We start from the raw sequence: 20,660 nt of genomic DNA on the forward strand, positions 1-20,660 counted from the left end.
TGGCGAGAACATGCAAACTCCACGCAGGGAGGACCCAGGAAGTGAACCCAGGTCTCCTAACTGCGAGGCAGCAGCGCTACCACTGTGCCACCGTGCCACCCTATTGTAAACTTGAATTATTAAATTAAAATTTAACATGAATATTAATAGATTTAGTAATCTACACGGCTGAATTCTGTTCAACTCTGCAACAGAAATATTACGTACCAGTAACGGCGAATACACTTGACTTGAGCATTCATAGTTTTCATACTCTTTCTCTGTACGTTTAGCATTCGTTTGCTCAGAGGTTGATGAGCTTGCTGCTTTCTTAGCAGCTCTTCTTTTCTCCACCCTAGTGGCCCGCTGCTTCTCTTGTTTTGTCGGCATCTTTTCGCATTAAAACTGATTAAGTCAGTGTTTGTGTTGCAATTACTTAGTACGTTTTCTTTAATTTTTCACTTAAGCTGGCACTTAAGCCTTCGATCTGCCTTAAGAATGATTTAAGATATGAAGAGTTAGGGGAACTGATGGCTAAAGTGGTAGGGATGAGAACGGTACCCGTATGCATGCACTGCAAGGCCGCCCTGCTGGCCACTGACGAGGGTTGATTCTACAATAAAATAAAATAAAAATAAATAAAATAAAAATAAATAGAGGAATAACCTTGGAGGTCAATCATCACCCCAAAAGCGGATAGTAGACATCATGTTATTTGTACCAAATTTCAGGTCAATAGTTCAAACGGTTTGCGAGCTACAGGTGATTTAAAATCCTGGACAGATAAAACAGACAGCCACGGTAGTGTATTATATATAAATATATATGATAAGCTTTGCCAAACAAGTAATAAACGTAAACACTGCCATTCTTAATATTTTCACATTTATTGTAAACCTGATCTATTCTATGATTGCAAATCTGATGCCATAAAATTCTGAATACTTTTCAAATCATTTTATTAAAATTCTAAAATATATTTATTACCCACTGTCCATTTTGTAATCTACTTATCCATTTCAAGATTGCAGTTTGCTATTGCCTGTCCAGGTAGCAATGGGCACAAGGCAGGTAACAGCTGTTTCTGCTTAACAATTTAACAGTCATCCATTATCTCTCCTCCCTCCCCCATTTAATGATTAATTAATTAAATTTATTACATTTGCCACCTCCCTATCCATTAATTCACCACGCTACACAGTGCTCTGAATTTTTGTAATAATAATCCTATCAAGAATTTAATTTTATAATTTCACAAATGATAAATTCCAGATTTTTTGGTCAAATACTTAATACTGCATTGCGAGATAAATTCTGTAGTGTTGTTGTAAGATAATATTTTGTGTTCTAATTTTGGGTTATAATTTTTTGCTAAATTCTCTTTAAGTATGCCTATTTATCCACTTTTTTACCAAAGAAAATTATGTTAGCTTATTGAAATATAAGATTTGTGATTTTTACACTTTTGCCATTTTGTTTTTTAATATTTGATGCACTTAAGTGGTCAATCATATTTTAATGCATTGTATATTTTACATTATATTATACAATTACGTCTTAAAGGGAAATTAAACAAGATGCCACAATTAAAAAAATATGAACACTACATCTTTAAAATATTTTCCTATTTCCAAAATACATATACTGTACTTAGGTGAACACTATATTAACAACAACTATAACAGAGGTTTCTCACTTATTTTTTAAAATTTGTCTTATTGCTGCCAAATACTGTAAAGATGAAGCAGAGAGCAGGGACTTCTACAAAAAAACACACTGCACCCTATTTATATGGTTTCAAAATTGTATTGTGTGAGAAGGATAAAATTGAGTGAGTGAGAAGTCAAGCAAAATGACACTGTTTATTGGCTAACTAAAAAGATTACAATATCATATTGACTTCTCACTACATTCATAACGGCTAGAACGGTACAACACCCTAGTACTAAAAGGTCTAAAGAGGAGAACTGCCATCAGAAAAACAGACATAATTACAAGGATCTTGACTACTTTGCAAATTACAGTATAAAACAGACACCTAAGGCACAGCAGTGGACACATTTCACCTAGTTTTTAAAACAAAACAAAGAAGCAACAATAGATCTGTACCAAGGTAAAATGAAAAATAAATGCTAGTTTAAATTGAATTGTTTTAATCTTCGATGATTTCAGTGTATCACAAAATATAGCAGTAGTTGGCAAGCCATATAGGGGCAATGAATGATCTGAAGATGGGGTTTTATTGCTTGGTGTCATCCATGTTCTACAGTCTTTGATATCCTTACAAACACCCTTTTTACATCATGATATCCAGCCTGGCTACCATGTAAATCTTTTTCAGCCCCATTCTCTTCCACCATTAGCCAGCTTATACTGCAAGTACAAACTATCTCCACCTGTTTCTACTCAACCCATGCCTTATGGCCTTTACAGTTATCATTTCTCTCCCCTCTGTATTCCTCTCTAGTACATCATAGACTTATTAACCAAACTTGCATAAATGTTTTTTTTTCCCAATCATAAGCATTGAAGCTAACTGTTACACCACCCCCTACCCTCCCCATAACAAAGTAGATTTCACATATAGGCCCTCATTACAGCATTCCATCCATCCATCCATGCATCTGTTCATTGCTAACTACTGCCTATATTTTTTCATACACTGAAATAACACTGATGATGAAACAATTCAATTAGATGCCCACCTCCTTGTAGTTCACTGCAGCTTATCAAATACCATTTCTACATGTACACATATATAATTCGGTTTCTTTTAACTATGGTTTTCTAACATCTACTTCACAATGAAGATAGCATGCATTATTCACTTCCCAGACATGATACTAACTGCATTTCACCATCTTTTGCCTGATTCCTGAAACATTAGAAGTATATTTTTTTTTTAACTCGAAATACTTGATCATAGCAGATCATGCTACAAGTAATCTAGCAAGTACAAGTCATGCTGGACCGCAAGCCCGAGTCATGGCAATGATGAAGTTATATCTGACTGATAACGGAGGGTACTTAGATATAGGTACTCTGAAATAGGGGGTGAGTAGCTAGGAAAGACTGCAGTCAAGGTAGCAATGACAAACCGCAAGGAAAGCTGACTTCATATATCCGACATTACACACACACACACACACACACACACACACACACACACACACACACACACACACACACACACACACACACACACACACACACATATATATAGATCCATCATACACTAAGATGACAGGAGACTTTCACCTTATGGATAAGTCTACAGTTCGTCATGGCAAAGCTCCGATCCATGAACTACATACAAGCGTGATCATCTGCTGGGGGGTAAACCGCTTGCAATTCTGTCCCAGTAGTCAGCAATAACGCACATGACCTGAACCTTCACTTCATTTCCGACGGGTGACAGGATGAGGAACCCATTATGGCTCCACCTTCTACCGATCCACACTAACAGCATTCATTCTAAAGCACGACTACGTATATTGTACACTAGTACATCAAACTTACTTGGCCGGCCAGCCCCGCTGAAATCTCTTTAATTAATCCCTGATCATCTCTGCGACTCAAAGAAAACATCCATCTTCGTAATAATCAGCAGAGCAGGCGCTGCCTCTCTTGCTCTACATCCGTTACGCCGCGCGTGTAGGACATGTCACCGGAAATCCCGCCCACATGACCTGACGTCGAGGCAGTTCTTAATCTAATTGCGCGAGACTGGCTTACTGCATTACGCATTGGACAGTTGGGAGAGATAAATGATGAAAGTTATATAAATAGGAATGAGAAAAATGAATATAAACAAGGGATTGTCATCAATTGCTACTTCCTTAAAACTTCACATATAATACAGTATATCTAAAATTCTTAAAGTGAAAAAAGAAAGCTTCTATGCATTTTGTATGTACTGTTTAGGGTTGCCTTACTGTATGTGTTTTGTTCTTTCATATTGCCTGATATTTTTCTCATTCAAATGTAACGCACATGATCAAGTATCCTTTCTGCTATAGGACAGTAAAGTTTTCCTTACCTTCATCTTACCAAAGTCCCCAAAGATGCAGAATAAGACTGCAGGTGAATATTTAAATAGATGGAATTCTACATTTTTGGCTAACGTTTAATTTCAACATTTGCTTATACTTGCTGTTTAGTCTGGTAATACTGTATTTCCATTTGACAGAATTCAATTTTAAACTTTTTAACTTTGTAATTAAAAGCAATAAAGAGTCATTTCAAAGTTGAGTAAATAGAAGTTATTGGAGTTACAGGAATGTGATAACTGACCAGTTAGAAGAAAATGCTCTTTAGGAAAGATCACATTGATGTGTTTTCATATAGGGTTATGAAATGAACTAAGGCAAATTACAAAACATTCTGTAAGACATAGCATAAATCAGGATAGTGGGAGTTTAAGAATAGTAAAAAAAATATTTTTACATTGTAAAATTTTTGATATTTCAGGATTCAGCGAAAAAAATCTTTATCAGCAGCAAAACTGGTGCTGTCAAATTCATACCTCACACTGTGTGATAGAATGCCATGGGCACATGTTAATTTTCTTCATCTGCTAACCAATAACGTCTCTCACGAGATGTCCTCACGATGATTTTTCCCAAGTACTGCCATACAAGCTTGGTCTGCCAGTCTGAAATACTATTGAGTCTGTGGCTATAAGTCTGTGGCTATAAGTCATTCTTTCCTTATTGGGCAAGGACATAGCATACACAAGTATTTCAGTCTAGTACAAAGTTTCTCAACCTTTAAGTATTTGCGACCCGAGTTTTCATAAATTTTAATTGCGCCCCCCTCCCCCAACGTTTTTTTGAAAGGAGCCCACTAATACCAATTTGTTCTTTTTTAATTAATGATATATCATAGATGCATATTTTATTATACCTACTTAACTTTTATCGACATTTATCTAACTCTTTATTTATTTTTCTAGTATCAGAATGTAGTTTAAGTTAATTTGTTTTGGTTTCAATAGATGTATTTTTCATATTTTTGATTCGTTTTCTTTTTTTCACATCTTCGCGCCCCCTTTTTGTTACGCCCCACAGATTGAGAACCACTGGTCTAGTAGAACATTACACTTTAAGCATTGTCACCCAAAACGCCAAGAATGATACCCACCCTAGACGCCCAGTACTCTCCTTTCACATGGTGTAGTTTTTGTTATTCCCATAAATACCTGCAAAACAGCCTGTCTCTGGACAAAGTGTCTCTTTTAAAGCACTAATAGATTGCTGAATAATGGACTAGTGCTGTAAATGGAAACATGAAGATATTTGTCCTGTTCTATTAAAGTGTTCAAAAGAAACAGTACTTTGTCTGTATGGTATTATCTAATTGAAAAAAATCAACATCTAAATTTTTGTTTTTTCATCATTTGGGTTTTTCAAACTGGTACATCCCCAACTGTTGAAAACTGTAAATAATGGAAAGATGTGCTTTCTCATTTTTAAAAATTTGTTGTCAGATTTACCAAACTATGTAATTCACAAATGATTCATAATTGCAAAAAAAATATCAAGTTCTGAATAATATAGCAGTAGAAGAATAATAGTTATATTTACATAGAGAAGTGTATCCATTAATTAAGTAGTGTCTATGTAGAATTGCTATTTATTTTGGCACTCATGCCTTTGGGGTGTGGGAAGAAAACCCAAACAGACACAGGGAGAACGTGCTTACCACACAATGACATTGACCAGGTGGTGACTAAAAAGCAGCATACTGGAGCTGTAAGGTGGCAGCAGTTATCACTATACCACCTTGCTGCCCAGCACTGTTTTTAAAATATAACAGTTGTATATCAACTTATACTGTATATCACAGCTATTTTTTTCCTACAGATGTGAGAAGACTATGGAAATCAAGTTGTGTGACAACACGGGAGGCTTGGATTTTATTTTGTGTTGTGTCATGCAGTTCACTGATATGTGGAATTACTTACTACATTAATGTATGTTCACATTTTTGGTATGTACACAGTTTACCTGTGTGCAACGTGCTGAGATGATATATGCTTTGTGGCATGCTGAAAGTATCTATTTGAAGAAGATTAGATTGTGGCCATATTTTAACTTGGTCAGCAACTTTGTGTGCTGTGGAATTCAAACAATACTCAGCTGGTTTTAAAAGCACTTTGACACAAGGCAGGGTGTATCTATAGATTTATGCTCTTAACATAATATACTGGCAGTTGGTATTTCATAACAGAAACTGTGATTTGTCAGAGCAGGTGATTCTTTTCCACCTTTCAGTCATCAACATTTAGTGATCACATGCTCACCCTCGTCTTCCTGCTTATAGCTGACAGAACTGGAACTTGGCATTTAGTCCTCTGCTCCTGAGGATCAACATATTATGTATTTGAATATGCCCTTTTACGCACCACTGTTGAAGAGTTTTTATTTGGTTCTGTAACCTTTATTTGTTCGCTTTTATGAGTCTAGCCAGTCTTCTCTGACCTTTGTCATTAAAAAGATGTTTTCATCTGCAGAAAAGCCACTAACTGAATATTCATTGTTTATTGCAACATTCACAATAAACTGTAGAGGGTGTAATGTGCGAAAATGCCATGACTGCAGCAGTTTTTGAGATGCTGTAACCATCACCAGCCATTCCAAAAAACAGAATCCCTAAACAACAACATTTATTTATATAGCACATTTTCATACAAAAGATGTAGCTCAAAGTACTTTACATAATGAAGAAAGAGAAAAAAGACAAAATAAATAAGAAAGTAGAATTAGGGAACACTAATTAACATAGAATAAAAATAAGGTCCGATGGCAAGGGAGGACAAAAAAAAACAAAAAAACTCCAGACGGCTGGAGAAAAAAATATAGCCCTAAAGAATGTTCTCCTCATGTCCACATGGGTTTCCTCTGGGTACTCTGGTTTCCTTCCATAGTCCAAAGGCATTACACGTCAGTTGTATTGCTAAGGCCAAATTTTTCCCAGTTACGTGTATGTGTGCACGTTCACCCTGTGATGAACTTATTCCTGCCTCGCACTCTATGCTTGCTGGGATAGGCTCCAGCTGCCATGTGACCCCTGCTCTGAATAAGTGGATTTGGAAAATGGATAGATGGAGTGTGGTGTTAACAATAAATTTGTGTCTCACTGTTCCGTTTTAGTAGTGCTTTTTGAGAAATGTGCTTGAAAGGTGATAAAAATACTAATTTTTTTAATTATATGGCCATTGTTGTTTGTCTGTCATATGCCTGTGCAGCACTAGAAATCTTCATGATAATAAACCTCTTCTGGGGTCCCTTTATGGTACTGATTTTCTAATTTTGGTTCTCAGATTTAAAAAAAAATTAAGAACCCATGGTATCGAGAGTTGTATTTGGAGTTATTGTTTGGTTTAGAAATCATTTTCATGAAATGTACATTTACTGTATTACAGTTCGTATCGAGACATCCTATTCGGTAGAGGGCGCTCTTATACAGTGAAAGGTCCTTGTTTCTGGATTCTTTAGGCTTCTTTGTTGGTGAACATCGTTGGCTTCGCAATTAGTGCGGGGAGCGCATTTTGGTTCAGTTAGTTTCCGCCAGGTGGAGGAAAAAAAAAAATAATAAACCAGACCAACTTAACGGTAAGTGCAGAAAGGTAACATGGGTAAGTCATATTTAGACCACATGCATGCTGGAACATTTATGATCCTGGCTGCTACGTTCACTGCATCTTTCTTACACTCTTAAAAACTCTTTTGCACTCGACGAACAAGAGTAAGCTTCGTATTACAGTTCCTCTGAATCTACTCACGTCCGCGTTTAATTCTTTTCACATTCGACGTTTTGTCTATTTTTTTGCAAGTTGTATGGCGGGGTGTGCCCCGTATGTACGCACTTGATTTGGTATATGTTCAATATATAAAAAAATCTTTTTCCCGCCGGTTTTTTACACGTCGGTTACCGGGGTTGTCATCTGTCTGCCTCCGACGTGAGCTGAAGACCTGCGCAGCTCCCCAAGCTAACTTGGTTGGTTGGTTGGTTGGTTGCTTGCTTAGCGGGGAAGCTTTGGCCGATGTACAGATCCATCAGGAATTTACAGTACAAGATAGTAGTAAAGAAATAGATTCCTTTCATATACGTGTTGGGTTAATTTTCTAACTCATTTGAGCCTTTTTGGAAGGTGTGACGCAACGATGGAACCGATATTGAATGGGACGCGCACGGACTGATTTCACTCCATACAAGCTTTCCATTAATTACTTTGCAGGCGTTGTACTTTTTACTTTTTGCAGCACACCGGCTCAAGACTTTAAATGGTTTTTGCACTTGTAGGGCTTCTTTTTTGAGAATTAAATGCTTCTTCCAATCAGGTACGTAATTTATCATTGAGACTGGTATATATTGGACATTTTACAGAAACTCGTACACAGTTTTATGACTCCGTTTTTAAGGGTGTTAAATTATACGAAAGTTGTAAAATATGAAATCTTCCTTTACTGTTTTCGCATTCGATGTTTTAGACTTTAAAAACACCATTGTTTTAATTAGTAGAAAACCGTAGAATTAAAAAAAGTGTCAAGATAAATCGTTGTGAAATTGTTTAGGTAAACAGAAGTATGAAATTGCAAGCAACGCATTTAAGAACGTGACTCATTGCAGGTAAAATTTACTTCTGATTTTTTTGGTTCTAGTATTAACCTGTTTTGCACAAGAGCGCTGACGTTATCTACAGCTTGTGAATATTAGTTAATCACATTTAATAACTTTGATCCATGTGTTACTGTGACTCATTATGTACTTACTATTTTGCACTTGAACTATTTTGTACTTGAAATGTCTTGTTCTTAGAACAGTGGTTCTCAAAGTGTGCCCGGCTTCCTCATATGGGCGCCACGAAATATTACAAAATTTTCATAATTTCAGTTTTCAATTCATTGTGATAGGACGCGACTTTTGGCGGACCTGATACAACCCAGTAACTCACTTAGTAATATTGTTTGCGGAAGCCTGTACAAATGGTTACTAGATGGCTTCTTCTTTTTTCGGCTGCTCCCATTAGGGGTTCCCACAGCGTATCATCTTTTTCCATATCTTTCTGTCCTCTGCATCTTTTTCAGTTACATCCATGCATGTCCTGTCTCACCACATATATAAACCTCCTCATAGGCCTTCCTCTTTTCCTCTTACCTGGCAGCTCTATCCTTAATAGTCTTCTCCCAATATACTCCACATCTCCCCTCTGCTCATGTCCAAACCAACGCAATCTCGCCTCTCTGACTTTGTCTCCCAACAGTCCAACTTGAGCTGACCCTCTAATGTGCTCATTTCTAATCCTATCCATCCTTGTCACACCTGGTGCAAATCCTAGAGCTGGAGGTGGCAGAGATAAAGATGCTGTCTCCTGCTTTCTGGTCAGTGCCACCATCTCCAACCCATATAACATAGTTGGTCTCACTATTGTCCTGTAGACCTTCCCTTTCACTCTTGCTGATACCTGTCTCTCACAAGTTACTCCTGACACTCTTCTCCACTCATTCCACCCTGCCTGCATTTTTTTCACTTCTCTTCCAAAAATCCCCATTACTCTGTACTGTTGATCCCAAGTATTTAAACTCATCCACCTTTACCAACTTTACTCCTTGCATCCTCACCATTCCACTGACCTCCCACTCATTTACACACATGTATTCTGTCTTGTTCTTACTGATCTTCATTCCTCTCCTCTCCAGGCATATCTCCACCTCTCCAGGGTTTCCTCAACCTGCTCCCTACTATCGCTACAGATCACAATGTACTCGGCAAACATCATAGTCCATGGGGACTCGTGTCTAATTTCGTCTGTCAACTTGTCCATCACCATTGCAAATAAGAAAGGACTCGGAGCCGATCCCTGATGTAATCCCACATCCACCTGTCACTCCTACTGCAGACCTCACTGCTGTCACACTTCCCTCGTACAGAATATGTACGAGGGAAGTGTGACAACTCTTATGTACTTCTCTGCTACTCCTGACTTCCTCATACAATACCACAACTCCTCTCGAGGCACTTTCTCCAGGTCCACACTCATTCTGGCCTTCTCTATACTTCTCCATCAACATTCTCAGAGCAAACATCGCATCTATGGTGCTCTTTCTTGGCATGAAACCATACTGCTGCTCACAAATAAGCACCTCACTTCTTAACCTAGCTTCCACAACTCTTTCACATAACTTCATGCTGTGGCTCATCAATTTTATCCCCCTGTAGTTACTACAGTCCTGCACATCCCCCTTATTCTTAAATATTGGCACCAGTACACTTCTTCTCCACTCCTCAGGAATCCTCATTTTCCAAGATTCCATTAAACAATCTGGTTAAAAACTCCACTACCATCTCTCCTAAACACCTCCGTGCTTCCACAGGTATGTCATCTGGACCAACGGCATCTCCATTTTTCATCCTCTTCATAGCTGTCCTTACTTCCTCCTTAGTGAATCAGGATGTGCAACAGATTACTATCTCCACATCATCCAACCATTTTTCTCTTTCTGTTCATTCATCTGCCTCTCAAAGTACTCTTTCCATCTGCTCAACACACTCTCCTCGCTTGTGAGTACATTTCCATCTTTATCCTTTGTCATCCTAACCTGCTGCACATCTTTTCCAGCTCGGTAGCCAATCGGTACAGGTCCTCTTCTCCCTCCTTAGTTTCCATCCTCTCATACAACTTATCATACACCTTTTCTTTAGCCTTCGCCACCTCTCTTCACCTTGTGCTTTATCTCCTTGTACTCTTGTCTATTTTCTGCATCTATCCCACTTCTTCACCATCCTCTTCCTCTGTATACTTTCCTGTACTTCCCCATTCCACCACCAGGTTTCCTTTTCCTCCTTCCTCTGTTCAGACGTCGCACCAAGCACCCTTGTTGCTGTCACCCTTACTGCATCTGCTGTAGTTGCCCAACTATCTAGTAACTCTTCACTGCCACCCAGTACCTGTTTCACCTCCTCCCTAAACTCAACCTTGCAGTCTTACTTTTTCAACTTCTACCATTTGATCCTTGGCTCTGCCCTGACTCTCTTCCTCTTCTTGATCTCCATCATCATCCTACAGACCACCATCCTATGCTACTTAACTACACTTTCCCCTGCCACCACTTTGCAGTCTTCCATCTCCTTCAGATTGACTCTTCTGCATAGGATGTAATCTACCTGTGTGCATCTTCCTTTACTCTTGTACGTCACCCTATGTTCCTCCCTTTTCTTAAAATACGTATTCACCATGGCCATGTCCGTCCTTTTGGCAAAATGCACTATGATCTGACCTTCTTCATTCCTCTCATTGACACCATACCTACCCATCACCTCCTCATCTCCTCTGTTCCCTTCACCAACATGTCTATTGAAATCCGCTGCAATCACCACTTTCTGTCCCTTGGGTACACTGTTCATCAGTTCATGCCACTCACTCCAGAAATCATCTTTCTCATCCATTGCACACCCAACTTGTGGGGCATATGCACTAACAACATTCATTATCACACCTCCAATTTCCAGCTTCATAATCATCACTCTGTCTGACACTCTTTTCACTTCTAAAACACTCTTGACATACTGTTCCTTCAGAATAACTCCTACACCATTTCTCCTCCCATCCACACCATGATAGATCGATTTGAATCCACCTGTCCTTACTCCCCTTCCATTTAGTCTCTTGCACGCACAATATATCAACCTTCCTTCTCTCCATCATATCGGCTAACCTTCTCCCCTTAACAGCCATACTGCCAGCATTCAAAGTTCCTACCCTCAGTTCCACTCTCTTTACTTTCCTCCTCTCCTCCTGCCTCCAGACACGTCTTCCCTGTCTTCTTCTTCGGCCAACAGTAGCCCAATTTCTGCCAGTACCCTTTTGGCTAACAGTACTGGTGGCGGTCATTGTTAACCAGGGGCTCGACCGATCCAGTATGGAAATTTGCATTGTTGTCTGCATATTGAATTGGCAAAATTTTACACCGGATACCCTTCCTGACGTAACTCTCCCCATTTATCCGGGCTTGGGACCAGCATGAAGAAGCACACTGGTTTGTGCATCCCCTGTGGCTGGGTTTGGTTACTAGATGGCCCTCTACAATAATTAAGTTTCTCAATTATTTTACTAGTTTGTCGAACTTTCTCGGTACTTGGTGTTCGTATATAAATGACTGTCGGTTTCGTGCGGTCTTAGTGTTGAATTAGTTTTTGGAGATTGTATCAACTGTATATTATTGTTGTGATTAAGTCAAGTGAAATTTTTTTAAAAATACATACGAGAAGAAATACTTCAGAATGGATCGGTTTTTACTAAACAGTAATAAGCATTGTGAGAGTGAAAATAAAGAGATGCTGGCTTGTCCTCTTTCTTTCGCCCCAATGCCTCGCTTTTGCTCTTCAAGCCTTTTTCCTTTGTCTTTTTTACCCCCCCCCTCCTTTTGTGCTGGCCCGTTCTTATATGGCTCCATGGGTGCAACGTCTCCATCACGTTCAGTTACATTTTTTTGTGATCTTAAATACGTGTTTTATATATTTTTACATAACCCTTTTATTAAAATTACTGGCTATATCGCAAATTAGAATTTGACTGGTGGGGCTGTTTGGGTTGTGTGCCTTGGGAAAACCTGGATTCAGCAAGGGTGCAGAGAATCTTAAAAGCTTGGGAACCACTGTCTTAGAATGTAATTGCTAATTTTGATGTGTTTTCTCTTTATTATTGGGCTGTATGACATCTATGTTAATTTACATTTTTTTCTTTTATCTTTTTTTTTTTAATTGTAAATTGTTGCTAGTATCCTTGCAGACTCTTCTCAGTGTCTGTATTTCCATGCATTAAGTGTTTTATTTTTGTATTATCTCATATGGAAACATTGTACTGTATCTCTATAGTTCTACTATTTGCATCTCAAATGTGACTAGATTAGAATAGCTGAGAAATCCTCAAAATTGGAATATTATTGAATAGTAAATACCATTAATATGTAAACCTGTGGAGCAGTATCAGAACTGCACCTCAACAATGTTAAAACTCATGTCTGATTCATCACTTTGTTGAAAGTGCATACTTTAATGCAATAATCATGTCCTCCTGAATGAACTGAATACTCCAAATCCCAACCTGAAGGTGCATGGAATCGTGTACATTTCAAAATTAGCACCCCAAATCAAATGATTCTTTTAGAACAGGAGTGCTACTGTGGCTGCAGGTTTTAATTCTAACCACTTTTCTTAATAATGAGCAGTTTTTGCAGCTAATTAACTCCTTTCTTCCTTTTAATTGACTTTTTTTTTTTTTTTTTTAAGATTCATTCATCTGAATTGCTTCATTTTTTTCTTAAACGACACCCAAATAGAAATGAGATGTGAACTGAGCCAACTGACGTCCAGCTAAGTCGGGGCCTCAAACTCCAATTTCACTGCAACCAGATTCTTAATTAGAAGCCAATTCTTGTTGTTAATTAAACCAGATGTTTAATTCTGTAGGTTGTTGTTTCTCTGATTCTGCCACAGCAGAAAATTCTAAAGCTGTAGATTCTTCATGTATCTGTAAAGATACATATATTGATTAGTTTTTCTGCAATTAAAATGTTTATGGATTTGGTCAACTCTTTTTAATGTACAGTAATCCCTCCTCCATCGCGGGGGTTGCGTTCCAGAGCCACCCGCGAAATAGGAAAATCCGCGAAGTAGAAACCATATGTTTATATGGTTATTTTTAGAATGTCATGCTTGGGTCACAGATTTGCGCAGAAACACAGGAGGTTGTAGAGAGACAGGAACGTTATTCAAACACTGCAAACAAACATTTGTCTCTTTTTTCAAAAGTTTAAACTGTGCTCCATGACAAGACAGAGATGACAGTTCTGTCTCACAATTAAAAGAATGCAAACATATCTTCCTTTTCAAAGGAGTGCAAAGCAAGCAGTCAAAAAAAAAATCAATAGGGCTTTTTGGCTTTTAAGTATGCGAAGCACCGCCGGTACAAAGCTGTTGAAGGCGGCAGCTCACACCCCCTCTGTCAGGAGCAGAGAGAGAGAGAGAGAGATAAAAAATCAATACGTGCCCTTTGAGCTTTTAAGTATGCGAAGCTCCGTGCAGCATGTCCTTCAGGAAGCAGCTGCACACAGCCCCCCTGCTCACACCCCCCTACGTCAGCGCAAGAGAGAGAGAGAGAGAGAGAGAGAAAGTAAGTTGGGTAGCTTCTCAGCCATCTGCCAGTAGCGTCCCTTGTATGAAATCAACTGGGCAAACCAACTGAGGAAGCATGTACCAGAAATTAAAAGACCCATTGTCCGCAGAAACCCGCGAAGCAGCGAAAAATCCGCGATATATATTTAAATATGCTTACATATAAAATCCGCGATGGAGTGAAGCCGCGAAAGGCGAAGCGCGATATAGCGAGGGATCACTGTATAGTGGAATCAGACCTGTATAATACACAGAATAGACTTTATAGGCAACTTTCACTGGACCATGCGGCTTAAGAGTCATGATTACATTTAATTGCAGTACAGCTCACAAGATTACAACTAGAATAAATAACTTTGTTTTTTTGGTAAGCAGCAGGACATTTATGTGGGGTGATGCGTACCATAGTATTCTTGTCTATTAGTGATGCGTTGTATTATAAAGGTGCCGGGATTCATTTGTAGTTCGAAGAGCTGGGCATTGATGAATTTAATGTGATAGTTTGGGTTTACTCATACTGGTGGTGAGGAAATCTTTTTATAGTGTAATTATCTTGTAATCTACCTGGGGACAGGTTCCATTAAATATAGTCATGACAATTCAGTTAATGTGATAGTTTGGGTTTACTCATACTGGTGGTGAGGAAATCTTTTTATAGTGTAATTATCTTGTAATCTACCTGGGGACAGGTTCCATTAAATATAGTCATGACAATTCAGTTAAAATTTTTGGTATTTGATACACTGTATTAATCCTCAAGGGGAAATTGTCTTTTCACAAGACCTTTGGAAGTCAGACTGCAGGGTCAGCCATTGTACATTGGAGTAGATAAATGGCCCTGTTCAAGGGCCCAACGGAGTAGGGTCTCTTCTGGCAGTAATGGGATTTGAACAGCTCAGAGCCTTCACTCCACCTAATTCAGGTTATATTTGCATAGTGCTGTTTAATAAGGGTATGCTTAAAGCACTGAAACAACTTCACAGGTAAAATATAATTACAAAAAGTACAAAATACTAGGGGTGGGCGGTATGACCAAAATTCTATATCACGGTATTTTTCTAAATTATCCCGGTTTCATGGTATTTGACGGTATTTTTTTCCCATGCATGAGTGGATGTTAACCACATTTTCCACTGCAATTACTGGCTAAGAATAACCTATTCCACAGTCAAGAGCATTATACATTGTACAAAAAAACATTTTAATGTGAACACAAGTATTAATACGGGTTTGCATTGCCCCATAAAGTGATAAGTTTTCAAGGAGGTGGCACTAATGAAGAGAAGGTATCACATTGCATGACAGATGCAGTTAAAATATAAAACCATTTTATTGAACAAATTTTGCAAAAACTTAAACTATAATTTTGACAACATATTTTCAACCATCCAAAGAGGCATTTAGACTTAGTAAAATATCCAGAAGTGCTTGTCAAAAGTTGTATTGCACTGAACATGTCTTAGAAAAGGAATAAATAGTAAATATTTTTGTGAAACAACTACACTTTCTGTTAACGTTAACATTCTCTGTCCACTGACACGTTAGTGACTTTTTAAACAACTTTACCATCATTAAACTGCATATTTAAACTAATAAATAATAACAATAAAATAAATAATTGTATTATTACTGATAGTTGCACTATTACTTCAAGGCTTCAAGCCCAGGTGCATTACACAGTATTCACTAAATTAAAATAAAACAAGTGCAATCTTGGTGATGACATCTTTACAAACTGAACCATCATTTAGGCAAACTGCATTAATATGGACCTTGCTTCAAGCTAAGCTATATGCATAAATAATAAAACTGCAACTTGCATTTATAATGCTATTTGTGGTATAGCCCTACGGAATCGTATTAGGGCCACGGTGAAGAAAAAAAAATACGGACACAGGAAAGAAAAAAAAAACTATATGTCGAGATTAAAGTCGACATTTCCACTTTATTCTTATAGTTTACTTTATAATTAAAGTAGAATGTCGTAAACTAAACTTCATCCTAAAATCATTGTTTAATTTACTAGATTTTCTCAAACCCCGTCATAAATTATGTAGCACATTGTGCTTTGTGTTAAGTGTTCCCCGACCCAGTTGTTAATCACTACGCTTCTTAAACTGACTTCATCCACACTAAGAGGAGACAGCGATATCCACACAGAATACATTCACTGTATGATAGTCCTGCTCTCTGAAAATTTAGAATGCTAAGCTAAATACTTGATATAATTTTCATGGTGAAATGCATTAAAGCAGGTATTACACATGCACGGTAGTGAGGCGGTAGTGCTGCTCCCTCGCAGTAAGGGGTCCCCAGGTGTATGTTCAGTGTAGAGAACTTTATGGCAGGTGTGACGAGGCTCCAAAAAACTGGATGTATGAATGGGTATTGCACAGGTTTAACTTAATTATTGTGTAAATGTTGGGTTTGTGATCTGGTGGTCGGAGACACGAACACAGAATTCAATGGATGTTCTTCTGAGTGGGCTTTCTTTATTGCACGCGTGCTGTCTCTATCTGACGTACCAAAACCCCAATTCATATCCTTCCCTTTTCTTTCTCCACATAACCAATCGCCACATGATAAATGTCTTTGTGAAATTAAAACTAGTTATAAACTTAGCCCACGGAGTGTTCAGAACTTTAAAAATATCTTTGTTATACATGTCTAATTATGCCATCCATTCAGGGTTGTGCCCATCCCTGAACGAGTTGCCAGCACATCGCAGGATGAATACGAGCAAAACATACACTAGCAGGGTCAATATAGCATAACAAAACCCCACTTCCTACATGATTTTGAAAGGAAAATGAAGCACGCCGAGTAAACACACCAGAAAAACATGCAAATGCAAGGCAGGGTACACCCGAGACAAACTTGCTGCGAGGCAGCAGTGCAACCTCCACGCTGCCGTGCCCCCACATGATTAATACATGCTTTAACGCATTTCACCATGAAAATTATATCAAGTATTTATCTTAGCATTCTAAATGTTCAGAGAGTAGGAATATCATGAAGTGAATGTATTATGTGCTGCGATTGCTGCCGGTGCCTCCTCTTAGTGCAGAGGAAGCCAGTTTAAGAAGCTTGGGGAACACTTAACACAAAGCATTTAATGTGCTATATAACTTATGATTGGGTTTGAGAAAATCTAGTAAATTAAATATTCATTTTACGATGAAGTTTAGTTCACGATGTTCTACTTTAATGACAAAGTACGAGAATAAAGTCAACATGTCGACTTTATTCTTGTCATAAGCGTCGAGATTAAAGTGGAAATGTTGAGAATAAAGTCAACATGTCGTCACACTATTTACACAGTACCCAGGTACATTACACTGTAGGCTATTGAAAACAAATAAAACAAGTACAACTTGGCTTGCAGTATTATCCAGTAGTATAGAAACCGTATTTACACATTATGGTCCACATCTGACCTTTTAAAACCAAAGCATCTCCAGGCAATGGACGTAACTCCTTTTTCTCGGCAAAAGTTCTTCGGTGTCATCATGTTCAGCTTTATCGTCAGCTACAGCTACAGTTTCTGAATGTTCTCTGTCCATTTTCACCGCGCAATACCTACCGCAATGTGAATTTCCCTTTGGGATTAATAAAATCTATCTATCTATCTATCTATCTATCTATCTATCTATCTATCTATCTATCTATCTATCTATCTATCTATGATATAGTGCCTTTCATGTCTGTCATCTATCTATCTATCTATCTATCTATCTATCTATCTATCTATCTATCTATCTATCTATCTATCTATCTATCTATCTATCTATGATATAGTGCCTTTCATGTCTGTCATCTATCTATCCATCCATCCATCCATCCATCCATCCATCCATCCACACCTATTTAGTGGTGTAGCAGTGAAAAAGAGCCCCCGTGCAACACCTCTCTGTTTAGCGGTGTAGCAGTGAAAAAGGTCCCCACCTGAACAGTTTCCCGCTGCGCCACGTTCCGAACGTCGTTTAGGCAATTTAAACCGGTGTTGCGGTATAAGAAAAATTCATATCATAACAAAAATAAAAAACGGTTTTCAGTATGAACCGGTATACTGCCCAGCTCTTCAAAATACTAATTACATAATGCACATAGAAACACAGATTTGTTTTAGACGCAGAGGAATGCAATAAAACAATTCCTACCCGATGAACCCTATCAATATCTGTCCATTAAAATAACTGTTAAACGATAGATATAAAGAATGAACGAGTGAACTTTGTCCCCAGGGGAAATTTAGCTTTTTTACAGTAGCTCTTTAAATAAATACAAATGGCAGAAGCACTCCTGTTGTAGGGTCCTATGAAATCCATTTATTTTCCACTTCCTTTTTTTCTGCTTTTTGGTTTTCATTGTTTTATTTTTCCTTCAGTTTTGAATATTTACCAAAATGTGTTTTACTAAGAAAGTAGCAACAGCTACCATAAAACAAACAATAGTGAAATGGCACTTTGTATTCCTTATAATGAAACTGCACACTAGCACAACTGTACCTTATTGTATCTAAACATAACGGCTAGAAGTTAAGGCATAAACTAATGAATAAATAAAAGTTCAAGGCATGACTGAAAAAAGACATATTTTAACTAAAAATTAAATTTTAATTTGAATGTTTTAAAGATCTGATTTCATCAAAGTAACTGTCATTATATTCTAATGCCCTTAATCAGTACACTTTGTTTTAACTTGGAGCTGTGCTAATTTGGTTTATTTGCAACTCTGACACACATCCCCATTGAAGTACAGTGGGGCAAAAAAGTTTTTAGTCAGCCACCAATTGTACAATTTCTCCCACTTAAAAAGATGAGAGAGGCCTGTAATTTTCATCATAGGTATACCTCAACTATGAGAGACAAAATGGGGAAAAAAAATCCAGAAAATCACATTGTCTGATTTTTAAAGAATTTATTTGCAAATTATGGTGGAAAATAAGTATTTGGTCACCTACAAACAAGCAAGATTTCTGGCTCTCACAGATCTGTAACTTCTTCTGTAAGAGGCTCCTCTGTCCTCCACTCGTTACCTGTATTAATGGCACCTGTTTGAACTCGTTATCAATATAAAAGACACCTGTCCACAACCTCAAACAGTCACACTCCAAACTCCACTATGGCCAAGACCAAAGAGCTGTCAAAGGACACCAGAAACAAAATTGTAGACCTGTACCAGGCTGGGAAGACTGAATCTGCAATAGGTAAGCAGCTTGGTGTGAAGAAATCAACTGTGGGAACAATTATTAGAAAATGGAAGACATACAAGACCACTGATAATCTCCCTCGATCTGGGGCTCCACGCAAGATCTCACCCCTGTGGGTTCAAAATGATCACAAGAACGTTGAGCAAAAATCCCAGAACCACATGGGGGGACCTAGTGAATGACCTGCAGAGAGCTGGGACCAAAGTAACAAAGGCTACCATCAGTAACACACTACGCCGCCAGGGACTCAAATCCTGCAGTGCCAGACGTGTCCCCCTGCTTAAGCCAGTACATGTGCAGGCCCGTCTGAAGTTTGCTAGAGAGCATTTGGATGATCTAGAAGAGAACTGGGAGAATGTCAGATGAAACCAAAATAGAACTTTTTGGTAAAAACTCTACTCGTCGTGTTTGGAGGAGAAAGAATGCTGAGTTGCATCCAAAGAACACCATACTTACTGTAAAGCATGGGGGTGGAAATGTCATGCTTTGGGGCTGGTTTTTCTGCAAAAGGACCAGGACGACTGATCCGTGTAAAGGAAAGAATGAATGCGGCCATGTATCATCAGATTTTGAGTGAAAACCTCCTTCCATCAGCAAGGGCATTGATGATGAAATGTGGCTGGGTCTTTCAGCATGGCAATGATCCCAAACACACCGCCCGGGTAACGAAGGAGTGGCTTCGTAAGAAGCATTTCAAGGTCCTGGAGTGGCCTAGTCAGACTCCAGATCACAACCCCATAGAAAATCTTTGGAGGGAGTTGAAAGTCCGTGTTGCCCAGCGACAGCCCCAAAACATCACTGCTCTAGAGGAGATCTGCATGGAGGAATGGGCCAAAATACCAGCAACAGTGTGTGAAAACCTTGTGAAGACTTACAGAAAACGTTTGACCTCTGTCATTGCCAACAAAGGGTATATAACAAAGTATTGAGATGAACTTTTGTTATTGACCAAATACTTTTTTTCCACCATAATTTGCAAATAAATTCTTCAAAAATCAGACAATGTGATTTTCTGGATTTTTTTTTTTTTCTCATTTTGTCTCTCATAGTTGAGGTATTCCTATGATGAAAATCACAGGCCTCTCTCATCTTTTTAAGTGGGAGAACTTGCACAATTGGTGGCCGACTAAATACTTTTTTGCCCCACTGTACATGATTGTGAGGCGCTTGGTGTTTAGCTCACTGAGTGACTATCTCTTGTCTGTGAGGAGAGTCTTATATTTACTAAAGTTCCTCTCACAAGCAGTTGAGCTACTGGGAAGTATGTGTAGGGCAGTGCTATCTCTGTCTC

The 20,660-nt window shown here is 38.4% G+C and overlaps 2 protein-coding genes across 3 annotated transcripts in view; one reads left to right on the forward strand and one right to left on the reverse strand.

Annotated features, from left to right (window-relative positions):
- The window catches only part of prelid1a (PRELI domain containing 1a), a 79,918-nt gene extending 76,271 nt beyond the window's left edge, over positions 1-3,647 (reverse strand). Inside the window, exon 1 of one of the 2 annotated variants that reach the window (XM_051928401.1) lies at positions 3,499-3,647. The gene's annotated coding sequence lies outside the window, so the exon portion shown is untranslated. Of the gene's footprint in view, positions 1-3,237; positions 3,397-3,498 lie in introns of those variants that run through there. The other variant, XM_028801635.2, reaches the window with a different exon arrangement.
- Positions 3,648-7,496: 3,849 nt separating this feature from the next.
- Positions 7,497-20,660, forward strand: part of haus3 (HAUS augmin-like complex, subunit 3) — a 69,039-nt gene continuing 55,875 nt past the window's right edge. The window contains exon 1 of the mRNA XM_028801638.2: positions 7,497-7,595. The gene's annotated coding sequence lies outside the window, so the exon portion shown is untranslated. The remainder of the gene's footprint in view (positions 7,596-20,660) is intronic.

This window comes from Erpetoichthys calabaricus, chromosome 5 (genome assembly GCF_900747795.2).
Source record: "Erpetoichthys calabaricus chromosome 5, fErpCal1.3, whole genome shotgun sequence".
In the NCBI taxonomy this organism is placed as follows: domain Eukaryota; kingdom Metazoa; phylum Chordata; class Cladistia; order Polypteriformes; family Polypteridae; genus Erpetoichthys; species Erpetoichthys calabaricus.